The sequence below is a fragment of the Numenius arquata genome, chromosome Z (genome assembly GCF_964106895.1).
Source record: "Numenius arquata chromosome Z, bNumArq3.hap1.1, whole genome shotgun sequence".
In the NCBI taxonomy this organism is placed as follows: Eukaryota; Metazoa; Chordata; class Aves; order Charadriiformes; family Scolopacidae; genus Numenius; species Numenius arquata.
Window position 1 is genome coordinate 68,445,266 of NC_133616.1, and position 20,791 is coordinate 68,466,056.

The following is a 20,791-nucleotide window of genomic DNA, read 5'->3' on the forward strand; positions in this document are numbered from 1 at the left end:
GGTTATTTTCTTGGTGGGTGATTTGTAAATATGCAACAATTCCAAATTCTCACCATAAAGTGAATTTGGAAAATATCTGACACCAACAATTATCTACTTTATGCTTGTCAAGACCTACACCAGAGAAAGATCTCACTATTTTAATCCACATTCCAATACGACTTAATAAAATTAATCTTGATAAAGTTAGTCCCAAATATTTTCATGTAACATGAGTTATTTTGATGGTAGACTGACAACAAGCTCTGGAACAGTGAGAATTTATTCTTATTTGCATTAAGGGCCTGATGTTAACAAACCAGAGTACAGGGTTCTGTCAAATTTAAACTGTTACCCAGAAACCCAAATGTATATGGTTTCTTGAAGGTGTTACATATAGAGGGACATGGTACTTAGGGGTGCTGTATTGCTGGAAGGTTTTTGTGTGCACTTGGAAAAGCCGAAGTCAAATTACTTTTACAGCTGTTATAAAACATTGAGCACTTTTAAAAGAATAAAGTAAAGAAATATTCAATGGTATAAATACAATAGAGCTAACGCCTGAAGGGTTTTTCTTTGACCCACTATTACCTTATCCTCTTTTTATAGCTAGGTACCTGAGGTTCAGAGTTTATCTTATTTAAGTTTCTATAATTAAGACAGGTGGAGTCGGTACTTTCTGAATAGACATCTCCTGTATTGCAAGATTGTTTAAAATGCTTTTTTTTGCAGGTTAAGAAAGTAGTAGTGATCAGTGCAAGTGGCTTACAAAATCAGTGATACTGATTGCTATTCCTCTGATACCCACCTCTCTCATCTGGTATGTAAAAACACAGCTCTAGAGTTATATTACAAGAATAATAAAATCTGGCATCTAGCTGTCAGTGTAGGAAAGCTGAATATGAGCAAGCAATTACTGCTGATTTATTTCCAAACAATAGTGGCACAGCCATATTCATAAATAAAATTCAGTATCTCTTGCCTTCAATATATAAGTAGCCCTACTGAGTTGAAACCAGCAGTCTATTTCTTATATGGCACATGCATTCTGAAATCAGATGTGTATATTTAGGCCCAATATCAAACTAAACTGAGCAATAATTATTAAGTTAGAAAAAGAACCCAAGCCTGTAAAAAAACAAACACTGGGGTCTCACAGAACTTTTCAATAAGAAATAAATGTGATGGTGCCATCAGTGGCTTTTTCTGGTGGAACTGACATTCAAGAAAAATTCAGTTTATGCAAACAGGCTTGCCTTCCCCTCCTGCCTCTTCATTAGCATTCTAAATGAAATTTGATAATTTAATTATTTTCCCACTTGGCCATACATCAGTTTTGCCCAAAGCAGTCTTACTATACTTTTTCTGGATGCTGTTACTGCTCTCCCATTTACTTTCTTCTACATACACACTTGTGTGCAGGGAGTCAAGACTTTTATATCCAGCGTATTTGAAGCCATGAACATTTTCTTATGTGGCTTAATTTTAGACTTATTTTTTCTTTTAGACCTGCCCTAAGCAAAGGCTGTTATCTAACAGACCCACTCAACATAGGTTACCTCAAGCTAAAATGAATCTTACTTTATTCACAGAATCACAGAATTGTAGGTGTTGGAAGGGACCTTCAGAGATCATCTAGTCCACACCCCCCCCACCAAAGGAGGTTCACCTAGAGCAGGCTGGACAGGAACACATCCAGGTGGGCTTTGAATATCTCCACAGAAAGCGACTCCACATCCTCTCTGGGCAGCCTGTTCCAGTGCTCTGCCACCCTCAAAGGAAAGAAGTTTTTCCGCATGTTCCGACAGAACTTCCTATGTTCCAGCTTGTGTCCGTTGCCCCTTGTCCTGTCACCAGCACCACTGAGAAGAGCCTGACCCCATCCTCTTGACACCTGCCCTTTAGATATTTATACACATTGATAAGATCCCCTCTCAGTCTATTCTCCAGGCTGAACAGACCCAGGTCTCCCAGCCTTTCCTCATAAGAGAGGTGCTCCATTCCCTTGCTCATCTTTATAGACCTCTGCTGGACTCTTTCCAGTAGTTCCCTGTCCTTCTTGAACTGGGGGGGTCCAGAACGGGACACAGTACTCCAGATGTGGTCTCACCAGGGCAGAGAAGAGGGAGAGGATGACCTCCCTCAACCTGCTGGCCGCACTTTTTAGTACACCCCTGGAAACCATTGGCATTCTGGGCCACAAGGACACATTGCTGGCTCTGCTGGCTCACAATTTTTTCAGTGAATGCTTCGTGACAGCACTGAGCCTTCACAGCTATCACTTAGAGTACTTCTTTCAAGAAGGAAATTTGGACAAAGGGAAGCAGAGATGTAACAGTTATTTGCCTGTATTCTTTGAGACTCCCATATTCTGGACAGCCAGCCCATTCTACTGCCAGGTGCTTAAAATACGCAGCTCATTGCAGGTATGTATGATACATATGCTTTATCAGTAGACCTGTCTTCATCAGGAGAGTGGACTGCTGTGACATAAATAAGGACCATGCGTCAAAAACGTAGCCAAAATTTACTGCATTAGACACACCCAAAGGACTATTTAGTATAAAAGTCTGCCTCCTTAGAGCAAGTGTCATTGAGCTGGAAATCGTGTGGAATTTCTTTTTTTTTCAAAAAGATTTGTTTGTACAAAGTAAAGCTGTATCAAAGATCTTCCATCTCCTAAGACATAAACAGCTCCCTGCTGCTTGGTCACTCTTCTTAGAAAGCACGGAAAAATGTTGAAACCAAGTTTTCTACATCCTCTACGCAGCCATAGAAGTTGTGTATTTTCTTTGCAAGAAATATTGTCTGTTTGGTTCTTACGTGAAAGGAGTCTTTAAGAAAGTGTCTCCTTTCAAGAAAATGTTGGGCATTGGCAAGACACTCCTTCCACCAGTATACTGTAGGAGTACCTGCAGCGTCTACCCTTGGCAAATAATCTGGATAACACCACTTCATGTGTTAAGAAGAATGTGAGCATAGGGAGTGTGCATGTGGATTGAATAACAGAATAACTATCAGCTGAATTAAACAGTAAGGAAGTAATTAGAGACTTTAGACATGAAGAAGAAATCAGCCTGAAAAGAAGAGAAGCAAGAAGATACCTAAACATAGGGAGAGACCTTGGAGTGGAAAGAGCAGCAACCAAAACTCCATGTGTATATGTACCTGGAGTTCATGTCCTGTCACTCCTATAGGAGGCATGCCCCTGAGTGGAGTATTTCTGTTAGATTGCACCTCCTTGTGTATTCTGGCTTCTGTGGTCCAATTCTGAAACAGCCGCCTATATATCCTGCATTCATCCATTAAGATATACATTATTTCTCAGACTCAACCAGAGAGGTTTCTTTCTACGTTTATGGAAGACCCTAGTTACTGTGTATGTCATTTTCAATAATGTCTTCATATTTATAATTTTGTTAAATAAATTGCCTTTTCCTAGAGCTTTTTTCTCCCATATAATTTATAGGATACCCTGAGGTTCTTGGATTCAATTACGTGAGACATAAGACAACATGTTCTGCACAAACTGGGTGTGGATTTAGACTCACAGGAATTCTTTTTTCTTTCTTTCTTCTTTTATACTTTCAATAGCATCAGAATATTCTGTGAATATCTGATCAGAATTGGCCACATTTTCTATGCAGGAGATGAAATGAGTAGCAGTGACATGCCTGCAGTGATACGGATATTGTATGAGGCAGATACTCCAAAGGATCATTTCTTAGAAACAATAAGATGAAAACTAGTACATTTGCAGTGGACTTAAACCAGATGTTTTGCAGTTACTTCTCAGAAGTTCCAAAGGAACTTTTCTTTAGGGAAGACACAAATCAATGATAGTTTTAATGAAGGATCTAAGAAACAATGCTGGTACTTTGAGACTCAGCTGCCAATATTCTCCTGGGTTTTTTGAAGGCTCAGAGGAGACCACTGGACACAATTTAGAAACTAGGGCTGTGGGATTATGTGGGGAAAGAAGAAAGGGGTTCTTCTAAGGAACTCTAGTCTAATTCAGCAGATGCTATTCTTTCTGTTGGATCCTAAGGCACTCAGTAAAATAGGGAAATGTTGCAAAACCTCTTCACTAGCAGTCCCTGTGCTTGCTTTAAAGGATGTTACAGTACTTACATGAGACTAACATTTTGCCATTTACAGTGAAAGTAAAATTTTCTTAATGTGTTCAAAAAATCTATTTCCATGTTTATTTCATTTGTCACTGACAACATTTTAGCAGTGTTTTAGCAATGCAAAAATATGCCTCTTTCTGAGTGGTTTGCATATGTCATTACCTCACAAACCACATTCCTCAAAAAAGCATCCTTATCAAAGAAATGACTACCATGTGTTTCAAGGTGGAAATGTTCATGGATTCAGTGCTTCACAGTTATACTAAGACTCTCAATTCTAATTGATATTGAGCATATTTTGTCTTCAGGTGATCATGATTTATATACAAGCACTCTCTGAGAAAGTACTTATTTCTGGAACTGCAGTGTCATGAAGGCTCAGTAAACACCCTTAGCATCATATCTAGTTTTGATATTGGAAATGGATAAAAAAAACCTCTTTATATAGTCTAAAGGAAAATAATCATAAATTTCGTACTCTAAAAAATTATTGATTCATTAATGTTGCCTGAGGAGCACTCCTTACTGCAGTATGTATCATGCCTATTACTTGATTATGATACTTGTCATTCTATTCTTCAGTAAGATATTAAGCAAAATGAATCGCCTTTGGCAATGAAGATAAATGTCAAAACTGCTTCATCCAAAACCAAAAAAAAGGATCTAGACATTCAAGTTCTGTGACTGCAATCTTTGTGGCTCTAAATAAAATACAATCTAAAAATTTCAAACATTAGAATCGTATTTTTGTGAAACTTCTACTCCAGCACAAAATATGGTTGTATAAATATAATTCTATATAAAAAGATTAAATACCAGTGTAACAAAGACTGGCATGATGCTGTCTTGGTGGCCAGCTCTTAATGGGGAAGTAGATGATTCAAAATGTTAGAGCAAATTATGATCATTTTGGTTTAAAAAGAAAATTAAATAAAAATTGGATAAATGCTAAAAAGAACCTGAGACCTGATTAATACCAAAACAAAAAATAATAGACAAGAATTTATATGGATAAAGCTGACCACTCACATTAGTTGGTCCAAATGTCCTCTGTATCTGAAAACTTAAGATTTCAGCAAACTAAATATTTTCATTGTATTTGTACCAGGGAACTAAAGATTTCAGATATCAGAATAAATGCTAGTTTAAAAAATCATAATATTTAAATACTTAATAGGTAAAATTTCAAAACTGATAATGATAATAATAAAAAAGACATCTCTCCGGTAAACTGATTGTTTCTATGAAGAAAAAGTAGTACATGAACACACAGCAGGAGAACAGCAGGTGATGTCTACAGTCTTTATCCTTCTACACCTATGTAATAAGTACACTTTTATCAAAGACATGAGTCCAGAGAGTAAAAGAACAGAACATATTACCTCTGCAGATCATGCATTTGAAGCTCCCTCTCTTCTTTATATTTCTGCTGGGAGCCCTGGTCTTTCTGTCCTTAGAGACATCATTAAATTGCATTTCCTGTTTCAATCAAAATTAAAATATCATCCCTCAAGGATTATACCAATGCCCATTTCATACTGGTGAGACACTGAAAAGATTTTAAGACAACTTTTTGTTTAGAAATGTTCACATTTAAATCACATATTCTGAGTAAATACATCTATCCATGCCTCTGCTTTGTCAGTATGCTCCACCCCCGAAAAGAAAAATATACTAGTTGCTAGGGTAGGTACTAAAAAGAAGACCTATTAAATATTAATGTAGGCAAGTAGAGATGATAAGGGAGTAATATTTGTTGGAATGTAATGAATATGAGAAGCTATGAAGTTACTAGTGGTTTCTGATTGGAATAAATATGACGAGGTCATAACAATAATATTGTTTTTTCAATATGTTACCAAAGTCCTGGTAAAAGACAGGTTATTTCTTAACGTTATTGTTTATGCTCAGTGAATCTGGCTGTAAATTACTAAATTATTTTCAAACCTGACCATGAATCATTGGTCAAAACTTATTTCCGTGATCTTGTTGAATAAAGAAGAGTTCATCTTATGTAGCTTCTTTTAACTTAAGGTTAAGTGTATAATCTAAATCAGCTTCCCATCAGCTCATGCTTTGTGCCACTGGAAGGATGTATATCCAGAAGATAATTATAATTCTCACATACTACATCTCAAATAATGAGAAAGAAACATTTTTTGTCTCCAGCCCTTTTCCCACTCACATCTCACTGAGATCCCCCAGGAACCAATGATCCAGGTTCTTCTTTAATTCAGGAGCTAACCTACAAGTAGCCAAACAAGACATTAATTACTCAATTTCCTGCCAACTAGGATAAAACAATAGTGTTGAGGAGAGAAGGTCTTATTTTTATAGAAGTAAATCCTTTTGCATTAGGCTGTTCACAGAAATTAGAATTAAAGTGAGAAAAAATTGTCTTTATAACTGTGGCAGGACATTCATATTTTCACCCTGCTAGGTATCCAGATTAAGCGGAAGTGATAATCAAGTCTCAAGCAATTTAATATTTTTCTGTCCTTCATGATGATTTTGTCCACACAGATAATCATCATCTTTTGTATGCATATGGGCTGAGCACAAATGAATTAAAAACAAAGGCAGATAATCTGTTCAAAGGGGTTATGTGCTTGCCTGCATGACAGACTATTTTGGTCTCAAATCTTCATTTAGCAGAAGAGGCAATACTCAAAGTTTGCAATTTTCACATTCTTTTAAGCTTTTCTACAGTGTTTTGATTATAAATTTTATATATTTTATAAAATCTGACAACCAAATATTTTCTGCTTGAGTCATCCTGCTGTGTCAGGTAGCCTTTTCAATAATATTCATGTGCTCCATAATGAGCACCACACAGCTCTGAAATCTTCACAAGTATGTTGGAAGTGTAAATTTCAGACTTACTCTTGGGCTCTCATCCACCTTCTTTTACCATGTTACTTGCTCCCAGCTGATTACTAAGCTAGTGATATTCAAATTCCCAGTCTCATATCCCATTTGACAGCTTCTCTCCCATTAATAGAAAGGTCATCTGGGGCACTCTCCTGCCTCTGTGCTTGAAAAACCATGCATAAATCTTTCCTGTCAGATTACAGTATGCTTCAAGGCCTCTAAGGATGAAAAGCATGAGATATTCCAATGTTTTTCTGTCCTAAGCTTTCTCCTTATATCCAGCTTCAAGAGGTCTTCATGCCATTTGGCAATAACTTCTTTTCCTCTTCAGTTCCACAGGGCTTCTGCTTCCAGTAGACTGAACTGGTTGTCTTCACAAAATACTTGGTTAAAGACTACTGAGGGCAGGTAGGCAGTAAAGAAGCAGAGGAGATGTGTGTTATGCAAAGGAGATTCTCGACTGAGCAGAGGCCTGGTGAAACCAGGAGGTGTCTGTGGAGACTTTCAGGGTCTAGGTCAAAGAGGATGCAACACTGATGATGTTGTGGTAGAAGTCCGTTACAGCCCACCTGACTAAGATGATGTCTCTGAGGCTGCCTGCAGACGATAGCAGGAATCCCCTGATCACAGGCATTGGTCCATATGGAGGATTTTGACCCCCATGATCTGGACATCTGCTGAAACGGAAATACAACTCTAAAACTTACTGTAGAAGTGTCTAGAACACACTGCTTATGATTTCCTAATCCAAATGCTGGAGGGGCCAACCAGAGAAATACTCTATTTGACTTGCTTCTCAACAAGAAAGAAATGGCGAATGTGATCAGAGATGGCAGTTTGAGTTGCAATGACTGGGAGAAGATTGAGATTTGGAGAAAGACTGAGAAGGTAAGCAATGGACTTGGACTTTAGACTTCAGAACAGCAGATTTTCGCTTATTTAGAAAATTTCTGGGAAAATTCCATTGGAATTCTCTACAAGGGGCACCCAGAATAACTAGCTGTCTTTTAAAGAAAACTTAGTTGGAGCTCAGGAGCAAACCACTCCTTCATACAAGAAGACCACGAATTTAAACCAAAGGCCAGAAAGGCTAGGCAAAGAACTTCTTAAAGAAATGCTAGAAGAAATCATCCAGGAAATTAAAACAAGGACAGAAAACAAAGGGAGACTATAAAAGCATTGCTCATGCTGTTAAAGATAAAAATCAAACCCTGATTAGAGCTTGGAAGCTCTTGGAAGCTTTTCCACTTTGATTACATACTTTTTTTTTTTTTTTTCCCAGATGAGGATCAGAACTGCACATAGTATTTAAGAAGTTAAATATCATGGCCTATCACACGCCTGTTGGCTGATACAATGATATACACTTTTTTTCTCTGCTGCTTTCCTAATAATTCTTAATTGAATACTTGCATTTCTGTGACCACCTAAGCACAGGACTGACATTTTCAAAGAAACATTTAACTGCTAAATACCAACCTAAGTGGAATATGTGAAATAAAAATTAGTTTTCATATTTACCAGTTTACATTTATCTTCACAGAATTTTATCTGCCATTTTAATAACGAGTCATTCAGGCCACTCATATTTAATACCTTTAATAGCTTAGTATGATAAGCAAATTTACCAAACAATTGTTCACAACTCTTCCACCATATTCTCATATATTTTGAGAGGCATGGAACCCTGTACATGTCCCATGGAACTTCACTCATGGCCTCTTTCCACTCTGAAAACTGACCATAAAAAATCACCCTTTTCTCCCATATTTTACTAATGTTTTAATGAATGCAGGCACTTTCCTCTTAGCCAGCTGCAGCATTTCCTCCGCTTCCTTTTAGCCAGTTGTGGTTTCCTGTAGCGTTTGACGAACTGATACTGTTAAGTACCTTCTAGTTCTTTAAAAAAAAACTATTAGTATAGTTTCAACTGATTTTCCCAGTACTGACTTAATGGTCTATACTCTCAAACTCCCTCAAATTATCTTTAAAATTTACAACATATTTGCAACTTCATGTCTCAAAAGCTATCAAAATATTTTAAGCAACAAATTACACACCAGAGTTACCATTTTGACTATTTCACCCCTGAATGCCTTTAAAAATCTTAGATGTATGCCATCTGGTCTTGATATTTTCTTCATTTTGTTTTGTACCAACTCTGCTGGCAAAGTATGACTTCAGATTATTTCCCCAATAGAGAAAAAAATCATGTATATATATCTCTCTACTAAAACCCTTCTACAGCAAAAGCAGACAACGCTAAGAAAATGTTAAACAGAAAATGTTAAGACAATTTTGTTCCTATAACTTCTTCTAAGTGCTTTTGTTTTCCTTGATTGTCTTTTGGTGCTACAGACTCTCTGCCAGGCTTCCTGCTGCTGTTATTGTAGAAATAGAATTTCTTAACTTTTATGTTTCTTGCAACTATTTTGGTTAACAAATCTCTCATGTATCTTGCAATTGTTTTGATTTGCCTTGCTGTGGATTTTTTTTTTTAATTTATATTTAGTCTTAAGATGTTTACAATTCTTACATTTTTTTTAAAAGTCTTCAGCTATCTGAAGGGTATTTTCTTGCTTTCAGCAGTCTCATACCCTGTTGCTTAACCATGCAGGCTCCCTTTTGCCCTTTCTCAAGCCTTTCTTGCTAAGCAGGATGTATTTGCTCTCTGCCTTCAATACAGTATCTTAAACAGTCTGTGCGCCATCTGCCATGACTTAACTCTTGCAGTGATTCCTTCCAATTCTTCCTTATCAGAGTCCTTGTTTATAATTTCCCCTTCTGAAGTTGAGCACAACTGTGGGGAGATTTCTTGGCTTCTACAGCCCTGCAAGGATATTGAATCCAGAGAGAGATTCAGATGAAGTATTTTGAACCACATCCACTTGGATTTTGCTTCTTCTCTCATGGGATCTTCAACTATCTGGCCCGTGAAAATCAGTAATTTAATCTCAGCAGCCCTCTAATGTATATATGTAAGTGTCACTCTGTTCAATCTAATTTTCTCTATAAGATTCAGTCTTGTCCTTCCAACTCATTCCCACAGTTTTTACCCGGTATTTGTCATCTCAAACCACATGCTCTACTCCACCTTTTCCCCACTCAAGTGAGTCTTAGGTAGACTCATTTGTGACCTCAATTTAAGTGTCAACCCTTCTTTACAGTCTCCTGTATTTTAAAGATCTCCTTGGTTTCTCTTAAGGATGAACCTTCTCCTTCCTTACACTGTTTTTTTGCAGTTATACATGAAAATATTCCCTTTTAGCTGCTTTATAACTCAGGGAAGGCCATTGCAGAGATCCTGGTCTCCTGCACCAATGCTGTTTAACACCCAGTGTGGACACTTGTTAAATAAATCACTCTTAAACTCACAAAAGGATAATGGTACTTAAAATCAGTCAACATAAATTGACCTTTCCGTCCCAGCCACTCCATAAGTTAGGTTGTGTTAAGCCTAAAACTTCTTTCCCAACATCCTTTAAATTTTGCCCTAGAAGCTTTTCTTCTGCCACAGACACCCAGAAGGCCATGTTCCCTGACTCCTCCTTACCACTGGCTAGCAGATGGCCCTGATACCAGATAGCATGTGCTACCTCATAGTCAGTAGGTGTGTTTCTGTACAGCTGCTCCTGTTGGGCTCTGAGTTTGCCAGATGCCTGAGTAACAGCCTCCTACCTTCAGCAGGGGCCCCAGGGCAGGGCCATGGCTGCCCTCCTTCCACCCCTCCCCAGGCAATACCCTTCCACACCAAAACTGGCATGGTTATCTTGTGGACAGGTTTTATTTACAACCCTATTGGACAGTCTTCCTATGGACTGAGCATGTATCCCATCAGAGAAAAAAATCTGTCCCTTGGGGATATTCATGTCATGTGACACTTGGGACAATTGTATCAGGAGAGGGACACTTTTATAACACCATGGTGACCACCAGATCTTTTGCTTCCACTTTAAAAAATAGCTATTTTAACATATGCCTATTTTTTTCATGAATGATGGTGGCCCAAAGCACACCCCTTGTCTTTAAAAAAATTCAAGTGTTGAAAGTATGTCTTGTAGACACATCCAGAATTGTCTGCTTTTTGTTTTGCACATCTCATAATTTCAAGCATATTGGTTGCTTTTCAGATGTCAGATAATGAAACACTGCACTATTCTAGAACTATTTCTGCAGGCACTTCTTATATATACAACACCCATAATCCTACAAAAAAGACCCATCAGTCACCATAATGTCACCTTAGTCAAAAAAGTTCTTCTGGTCTTGTCAAAAAATTTAGCCTAAAGGAATGGAAAAAACACCAAATTTTTGTTGTTTAATGAGGTAATGTAATTGTCTCCTCTGGTTTTAAACCTTATGAAAAAGTATTTCAGTGCTAATTATTTGCCAACAATTTCTGAAATCCCAGTTGAGTTTAATTATCCTGTGTTGAAGTGTTATCTCAGAGGACTATCTGCATAATATACTGACATCAGCTCAATTTATACCACAACATTGAGTCTTTACCTAGAGATTTAATTATTTAAATCTACAAAAATAAAGAAATCTGGATTTATCCCAGTGACACCAGTAGATACATGTGAGTGCATGTTGTGCACACGCACTGAAATTTACTTTCCAAGCATGAAACCCCAGCTAATGCAGAGCTGTAAATAACAGTGTGTGATTGATGAGAACCATGATTTGCAGTGTCCTTTTCCAACTACGTTTGTCACTTAAATTAGGCCTACATGTTGGTATACGTTGATTTTTTTTTTGCACTACACACAATATGTAAAACCACTCCTGGGACCAGGTCATTTTTTTTTTCATCTCTGTTGTATTTTTCTGAAGAAAATTGTGCATTGATTCAGGTGCTTTTTATACAATAAAAATTAAACACACAAGCTGATCTAGAATTCAGCATAGCAGAAAAGTATTTGCAAATAGTTACAAATTATTTCACTATATTTTTATTGGGCTATTTTCAAATATAGATGAATGCATTCTGTTCACAAAAATAAGAGCTTTTCCAGGTATTATTGTTAGATAATAATGGAAGTGCTCAAATTGTCATTCTGAAATTTTCTTATTGTTTCAATAATGTCCCTTCTTTAAACAACTCTGAATATTAGTCTCAAAGAGTAAGCTCTCCAATTTTAAAACACAGGTTATCCAAAGAGGGAGCAAAACCAAGCCCATGCAAATTTTATGTCCAAATATGTGATTCTAATGACACAGAAACAAAATCACAGTTAAAAGACTGTAAGCCAACCATAAGCTAAAATGTGTGGGAACAAAACAGCCATCATTCTTTAACAAATACAAAGGTTTCATTTATCCATTGCACCAATGGAAATTGAACACTAACTTTCTTTAAAAAAAAGAGGAAAACCGTGAGATGATCCCAAGTCTTGCCAAATTAGGGAGGCTAACATTCACTTAATTAGTTCATTTTGTGATTTCCTGACAAACTATAAAAGCTATTTATGGCTTCAGAGTCACAAACAAAGACAGAGCTCAGGTCTTTCTCCAAAAAATACAATAACATGAGCATCTTTTTCAGTAGCAGGACTCGTGGCACTTACTTCAGCAGAGCTGGCATTTCATCCATCAGCAGGTAAGGGTGCGCATGCGTGCACACACACACAAATACACACGCATACACTAGTTAGCACATTAGAGAAGAGCAACACATTTTTTAAAATATCTGCCCTTTACAAAGTTAACTAACAGATTAAAAAAGGCTTGAGTTTTCCATTTTTTGTTTTTGAAAGATCATTTTTCTGTTAGTGAGCACTTAATAGGTTCCATTAAAAAAAAAAAAAAAAAAAGAATATAAAGAAAAACCTATTCAGCTTTTTAAATCAGATACATATGACTGGATTTAAAATGAATGATTAAGTGAACTGGGAATCCCGTGCTTTACTTTTCTCTTAAAATTACACACAGGCTAATGGACTAAGAAAAAAGGAAAAATATATTTTTATTCAAAACAGCTCTAGCATTGAAATGTTCAATAATTCGATAACAAAACACTGCAGTAGATGGATAACAACAACTGTTCTTAACTGCAAACTGCAGATTGTTCTACGAAACAATCTCTTATTCTCTAGCTTCTCAAATTGCTTGTGATCAAATAGTATCAACTTCATGGCCTTGTCAGTATGCTAAAACAAACAAAAAACAAACAAAAAGGCCTAACGCACATGCACATCAAAAAAGACCAAACCCAAGAAACCTAAACCAGTTTGAGTAAAATGAGACAGCTGTCAAATGGTCTCTCTATAATTTTGGGAAACCACCGTTATTAGAGTACATTCCTTTCATTCTTAAACATTCAAATCTTCACTTGCTAAAAGTCATTGATAATAAAAAAATCTATCCCATTATAATTTTAGACTTCTTTATGTGGATATTAAAATAAACTATGTTCTGAAATTAAGAGTTAAAATACCTCCTCTTGTTTTCCATACATAATTGCCTGTATAAATATACTTAATCATTTTACAAATTACAGTATTTATATTAAAGCTTTCGGTCAGCAAATCATTATAGCTTAACAAGAACAAACAATTCCTGTGTTTTGGTTCTGTCTTTAAATCATTTTTGGAGATAATGAAAACCAGCCAAAATGAGTGACTGCAAATAATATAAACAACACATTTATTTAGAAAAATAAACTGAAAATGCTGCTTGTCTGTTAGATTTCTCCATGAAGTATAGACAAATGGCTAGAAAAAATTTATGTCAAATACATATTACAAATGACGACTTTAACAGTAACTGGGACTATAATGTCAATGTTCAATAGGAACATTTTGGATGTGTAATTCAATGGACTAAATTTCTTGGCTGCTAATATGATAAAAAATGGATGCTATTAAAAAAGATTATATCCCCTTTTTAAATACACCTTATCATGTTGATGCTTTTTCATATATATACATATATATATATGTATGTATATGTATGTATTTATTTAAACCAAAGAAAGGACCGTAGTCCTTTCTGTGAAGAGATCCCCATTGTGAAAGAGAGCGCAAATGTTTTTCTTCAGTCCTGACTTTTTAATTCCTTTTGGAGCCCCGACAAAATGTAGCTTGTGGTGGTCAAACATCTCCTGGGGCCATCTGTGCAAATGGTGGCGCACATCATTACCCTGAATGGAAGTGACAGTGCAAATACTAGAAGTGCATTGAGATGCAATCTCTAACAGCTGAACTTCTTCAAAGTTGGGTGGAGGACAGGAGACAGCATCCTTTTAAGCAATTTAACGTCACTGATGCCTTGTTCCTGTATGGCTTTGAATATGTACAAGGGATGACAGAGGTCTTCTTTTCCCCACAGACAGTAACATTGCCCTGTTACAGTAAATGTATTAATTTTCTCCTGTCACCTAAGTACTTCATTTCTGCTTTCGGCTACATATTGAAATATTTTTGGATGCTGGCTGGACCTATGAAAAACTCATTGTTTGTTACACTGGTTGCTCAGCACAGAACTCAAGTGTCAGGCTTGGAGAGAGCAGTTTCTGCAATGGGGCAAGACATTTAGTCCTCTTTTTTCTTCTTTCCCACTAAATGGAATTTAAGGCTGTGGCTTTTGCCAGAACTCAATGCGTAGCTGTCAGATCTGAGAAAAATGATTCAATGCAGATTACACTCATGAACAGTTGTGCTCTGACTTGAAGGGCTTTTCCATTCTCCAAGGAGGGTCAGGTTCCTGGTTACTTCTCAGATCTGGCCTGCAAGAAGTCACAATGATGAATCTGATATGCAAGAAATTAACTGACGTGCCTCCAGATATAGATATTCCTTCAAGCCTGAAGGTGCTGTTAAAAATAAAAGAAGACAAGGACAAAGTTATACAAATGTTACTTTAAATAGACGAAGTTCATAGTAAATAAAAAAGAATTTTGAATGATCATTCCATTTTTCATGTAAGTAAGAGTTCAAAGAATTACGATATTTTGAAACTTGACCTTTATAGTTGTACTTTATTGTTGATACCAGCCTTGGTTCTCTGCTGGGGTAACTGGGTTTAACTTAATGGTGTCTTTGGAATCACATCATATTACACCACCTGAGAAACTGATTGTTACTCTCCTAGGTCTTGGAGTATATGGGGATAATGAAATTATGATTTTTTATAACATTTTCTATTGTTCTTTTAAAGAAGATTACTATTCTTAACCTATATAGCATAATAATTAAGCTTAGTAATATGCCTTAGGGCACAAGATGAAACAAGAACTCCTGAGATCTTAAAAATAAAGAACTATACATTAAGCATTTGAAAAATCCTCTAAGAAGTCAAGTCTAAACCTGAGAATCTGGATTCTAATGCCTGTTTGCAAATTAAATAGAAAGCGAATTCAGCAGAAGTTACTCAGGTAAGTTCCCTAATCACTAAAATACTACAGAGAATTTTGATTTGAGTTTTTCACATTCCCTTTTGTGAAATGGGTTTAATTTGTATAAAACACTATAATAGTCCTAGAGTCAGTGAAAGAGTATAATGTTCTAATCCAGTGCTGACTCACTGAATTTTCTTACTTTATTTATTAGATAAGATAAAACAGTATCAAAAAGAGACACCTTGGGATACTTACCTGTTTGTAGCTAGGGCACTAACTTGGTTAAATGATTAAATTCACACTTCCTCAGGAAAAGAAGAGAAATTCCTCTTCCAGTGTTGGTAATTTACACCCAGAGCTACATACTGCAGGGTGGAGGAAAACTACTTCTTTGCCATTTGTTTTATGAATCTAGGCCTTGTTATGCTGTTTATCATCCCTGGGATGTGGCTCAAGATTATCATTTTGCAAAATGATATGATGAAATTGGGTGTGTTCTGGCTGTACTTGTTAATGATTAAGAACAATGAACAAGGCGAAATGGCAGCATCTTTGTACTTTGGGAGCCTAGCAGAAACTTTTAGCAATTCATTTTTTACCCTTTCCCCTTGGAGAACCAGTCTGTGGGGGGAACCTCTCCCTTCTTGTCCAGGTTAATTACGACAGCATTTGAGGATTTTGAATACCCTTGGGATGCTTGAACCAATGTGCTCCTACTGCTAAATTTTTTGAATGTGTTTCAGGATTTGATCTTGATTAGGGCTAAGCATCAGTGTGTATGTGGGCACACTATTCCAACCCCCATGACGAGCACTGCAGCTACTCCAACCCCCAAAACAAGCACTGTAGCTACTCCAACACCTATGATGAGTGCTACAGCTACTCTGACTGCTGTGGCAAGCACTGTAGCTACTCCAACCCCCACAATGGGCACTGCACTACTGGACCAGAGAAGCAACCTGTGCTGGTATCAGTTGCCCCTTTACAGTAGAAGAGATACACAAAAAAATCAGTTTACTTTGGAAAGGATGAAGATGAACCAGGGTCATCACGAGAACAGGAGGAAGAACCAGAGGTAACCACCCAATACTTTTCCCTGGGTGACATGTGAGATTGTTATGTCCCGATCCAATTGTTGGACCGGGAGGTGTTTGTAATTATTCCGAGATGAAAAGATTTCAGTCATCAACCAGGCAGATAAATTGTCACCTGGCTGCTCCAATGCTAGTATAATGGGGCCAGCAGCTTGGACTTAGAGGGTACGGGTGGAATCTCTGGCTTCCCTTTGGCTAGGGAAGGGAGTATTGATAAAGTGACTGGAAAAATAAACCACAAACTCTCAACCTCTGGAAGTGGCTTCATTTAGCCATCAAGAAAAGGTTTCTCTTCAAGGAAGATATATGTTATCCAGGTAAGTGGACCATCATGGAGAGAGGTATCCAGTACCTGAAGGAATTAGCTTTGCAGGACCTGATTTATCATGTTGACCTGCAGTCAACCACAGATCCAGATGAAGTCCAATATATCTGACCCATATGGTAGAAGTTTCTACAAAGCACACCATCATCGTATGCCAGTGCATTGGCAACAATAAGGTGGAGAGATGCAGAGGCACCAACGGTGGATGCAATAGCTGGCCAACTCCAGCAATATGAAGAAAGTCTTTCTACTTCCCTATGGGCCTGTGTCCCGGCTGTGGAAAGACCGTCCAAGATAAATAAAGGCCTATTAAAAAACTGTTTCAGGAGTTACAGCAACTCAAAAGGGACAGGTCCTACTCTCCACCATATGGACCAGCATCTCAGCTACTAGAGATAAGCCTTTTCCTCTCCAAGAGAGAGAATAGAGAGGGTACACACCACAAAGCACATTGTGGTTTTATCTCTGCAACTACAGAGAGGACATGAGGAAGTGGGATGGAGACCCTACCTCAAACCTACAGGCATGGATACATGAGTTGCAAGGAAAAACAACCACGACTCCTCTTGGAGAATGGCTGCTCCATTTTCCAGTGGGAATTTCCCCACACAAGGCAGAAGGGTTTCTGAACCTCTTGGAGGTACTCCTGATTGCTATTTCCAAGTAGTGAGTAATAAAGATGGTATCTGAACACATGTGAACACACAAACCCATTCGTTGATGCTGGATACTACAGTGAGAACTAGAGGGGCCCTGCCCTCAGCCAGGTGGAGGAAAGGGACAAGTGGGTTTACTGGACTCTGTGGGTTTGATGATCTGGAACATCAGACCCACAGGAGTATAAGGCTCTCGTAGACACTGGTGCAGTGTACCATAATGCCATCAAACTATAAAGGGGCAGAACACATCTGTATTTCTGGAGTGACAGGGGGATCCCAACAGCTGACTGTAATGGAAGCTGAAGTGACCCTAATCAGGAATGAGTGGCAAAAGCATCCCATTGTGACTGGCCCAGAGGCTCTGTGCATCCTTGGCATAGACTACCTCAGGACAGGGTATTTCAAGGATGCAAAAGGGTACTGGTAGGCTTTTGGTATATATGCTGTGGAGAATGGAGAAATTAACCAGTTGTCTACCTTGCCCAGTCTCTTGGAGGACCCTGCTGTTTTGGGGCTGCTGAAGGCTGAAGAACAACAGGTGCTGATCGCTATCACAACAGTGCATCGATGACAATATCACACCAACTGAGACTCCCTGATTCCCATCCATAAAGTAATTTATTGACTGGAAAGCCAAGGAGCAATCAGCAAGACTTGCTCACCATTTAACAGTCCTGTGTGGCCGGTCTGAAAGTCTAATGGAGAGTGGAGACTAATGGCAGACTATCATGGCCTGAATGAAGTCATACTGCCCCTAAGTGCTGCCATGCCAGGCATCCTAGAACTTCAATACCAACTGGAGTCAAAGGCAGATAAATTGTATGCCACAACAGATAATGCAAATGTGTTTTTCTCACTCCCTTTGGCAGTACAGCACAGGCCACAGTTTGCTTTCACTTGGAGGGGCATCCAGTTCACTTGGAATCGACTGCACCAGGGGGTGGAAACACAGCCTCACCATTTGCCATGGACAGCATGGCAATGCAGTTCCAGACTGCACTGGAACAGGGTGAAGCTCTGGAACACCTGCAATACATTGAAGACATCATTGTGTGGGGCAACACAGCAAATGTTTTTGAGAAAGAAAATAAAATAATCCAAACCCTTCTGAGAGCCAGTTTTGCCATAATCCAGGGTAAGGCCAAGGGACCTGCACAGGAGATCCAGTTCTTAGGAATAAAATGGCAAGACAGAGGCCATCAGATCCCAATGAATGTGACCAACAAAATAACAGCTCCACTAACTAGTAAAAAGGAAACACAAGCTTTCTTAGGCATTGGGGTTTTTGGAGGATGCATATTCCAAATTACAGTCTGACTGTAAATCCACTCTATCAAGTGACCTGTAAGGAGAAAAATTTTAAATGGGGCCCTGAGCAATGAGAATTATTTGAACATATCAAACAGGAAACAGTTCGTGCAGTAGCTCTGGGGCCAGTCCGCACAGGGCTCTACACCAAAATTGTGCTCTACGCTACAGCCTAGTGGGCCTACCTGGAGCCTCTGGCAGAAAGCACCAGGGGAGACTCAAGGCTGATCCTGAGGGTTTTGGAGTCAGGGATATAGAGAATTCAAAGCCCGCTATACTCCAACTGAGAAAGAGATATTGGCAGCATACGAAGGGGGTGCTGGGCTGGATTTTCAAAGCGAGGGTCCCTCTACACATCATGCAACTGATGCTACATGGAGTAAGTGAGTCACAGTGATCACACAAGCTTGAACGGGAAACACCAGTCACACAGAAATCTTGAAAGTAATCATGGACTGTCCCAGGAAAAAAAGGGGAATCTGAGGTTGGTGGCTGTGAGTCCTTTTTATTTTTTTTCCCCACAACGAAAACAAAGTATCAATTATTCAGGGAAACTTAATTAACATTCAGGATTGTAACAGTGGCCCAACGTAACACAATAGTCTAGCAAACATGGTATAATAAATTTATGATAAAATCGGCCTGGAAGGAAATTGTTCTCCTAAACAACTATTTAGGGTTTGGCTCACATTATTAATTAAAAAGATGAGTGTCTTAAACATCTGTTAGCACCTTATTTTTAAACTGACAACAGTCTTCATATCACTAGAAACACACAACCCTTTTTCAGCTGTCACAGTTTCAGGCTTCAATTACATTAAATTACATTTGGGCTAATGATTCCTGTCTGTTAATACCTCACAAAAAATCACAAAAAACCCATGGTATTGCCCTTGAACTTAATGCTCATGAAACAGGATGAATATGGTACAACAAACATATATGTAAAAGTAATAATAATATTTAATAATAATAATAGAAATAATAAAACTAGTATTTGTTTTCTCTCAGAAAACTGTTAGTCATCAAACTTATTCTGAATAGAGCACAATACAGTGCTGAGCAGCTGCAGGCATGAAAATCAATATAATTTTTTTTCTTTTCCTCTGGGCTACAATTCATATTCAGTACCATGCCCACAAAACCAGTAAGAGCTATATCAGATATACATGGATTCCTCTAGCATCTCTCTAATTCAATTGTCAACCGACACAATTTGATTCATTCCCAGTCATACAACCATGACATCCACATTCATTTCCTCAACATTCTACCAGAGAAGAAAAGCCCGCCTTTTGTTTCTTTATGATATCTCTGCTAAAAACCACAAATTGCACCACTGTGAAAAATCTGATGCACTTCTTTACATTAATAAAGAATTTGTTCAAATTAGAAGATTATGGTTAAGTTTGCCCGGTGAAAAATTCAGAAGATGGCAATGCCTGCATTAAAAACAGAAGAAGCAATTCCTTTTGCCACCTCCAAAATCCCCCTGTAATTACAAATCATTATTGTACACATGAAGAAGAGAGGCAGAGAGAGAAAACAGGCCAGCCATTAAAAAAACCATGTGTCTACTAGTTACAGATACTTATCCTGAACTGTCTATTTTTTAATTCTATAGGTTTTGCTATTTTGACAGCAAAGCTTTACATTCAAATCACTACATTGAATTCATCATTAGAAAATCCCCTTATTACACTATACCTTATCAACATCGTCATATTGAAAAATCCTGCCTTTAATAGGGAGCTAGAGTTCAGACAATTTATGAGAGACTGTTTTGTCCGCTCACATACCTTTTCCTCCCTTTCCTTACTTTGGCAGCATCATTGGGTCATTCTCTTCTTTCTACGGCTTTACTATCTAGTTCCAAAAAACAGTGACTCAGAGGAACCAATGTAATTGGTTTTCCCTATTCACAACCACATAACTACTTCTATAATAAAAAATTACATTTTATTTCTATGCCAGTATTACCCCAAAAAAGATCTACTCCCTTCTGTTTCCTTGTTTGTCACAGTTCTCTTAAAAACTGAAAGTTGGTCCAGTCCACTATACCATGACATCCTCCTCCTCATTAT